Genomic DNA, 808 nt, shown 5'->3' on the forward strand with positions numbered 1-808 from the left:
ACCGGTCCGGTAATTTCTACCCCCAATATTTCTCGGGGCTTCAGGCAGCCTGGCTGGGCTACTTTTCTCAATGGCAGAGGCAAGGTCAATGGTAGCAAAATGGCCAGCCAGCTCTTCCGTTTCACTACTGTATGACCAATTTTTTCTATACAGTGTAATGAGTCGAGGACGTGAATGCATTTTTCCTGCACTGAGTCGTTCGCACCACTAGGGGGTTGGTGTGAACACTTTTCCTGAGATACACCAACTCTACTTTTTAGACCAACCATTGCATAGTGGTGAGAGGGTTCATCTCCCACCGGTAGAAAGAACTTACCCAGAAAGGGTATGAAAGTAGAGTAAAGTTTAGTCTTGAGAGTGCATCCCTATCACCAGGAATCCTTGTGCCCCAGGATTTCTAATCCTCCCGGCACTCATGAATCAAAACTTTTGTATTCTACTTTTTCATGGAGGACCCAAATGATTCCCCCAGAATGGCCTACTTTGGCAGAGTGTATTGGTGCTTGGCCCTATCCACTCAATCCCATCATCATGGTTGTTTTGAAATCCCACACCCTTGGGGAGTTCCAGTGGTTAGGGGAGTGCCTACTCAAGATACAGAATCGCGTCCACCTAGTTTTCCCAAATTTTGGGCCCAAATTAAATCTCAACAAGAATTGGATTCGGCTACAGCATTTTCCAATGCCCTTCGTATTCCCCCAAAAGTGAATAGAACTTTGGCACTTGCTTTCACAGATCTGTTATAAAGTCTTAGTTCAATATACAAAATATAGCTACACCATACAAAAAATTTTTACTATGAATTTTG

At 43.9% G+C, this 808-nt stretch overlaps 1 pseudogene; it reads left to right on the forward strand.

The window, feature by feature from the left end:
- LOC119587443 overlaps positions 1–746 on the forward strand; it is a 2021-nt pseudogene extending 1275 nt beyond the window's left edge.
- Positions 747–808: the final 62 nt, after the last annotated feature.

This window comes from Penaeus monodon, chromosome 22 (assembly GCF_015228065.2).
Source record: "Penaeus monodon isolate SGIC_2016 chromosome 22, NSTDA_Pmon_1, whole genome shotgun sequence".
In the NCBI taxonomy this organism is placed as follows: Eukaryota; Metazoa; Arthropoda; class Malacostraca; order Decapoda; family Penaeidae; genus Penaeus; species Penaeus monodon.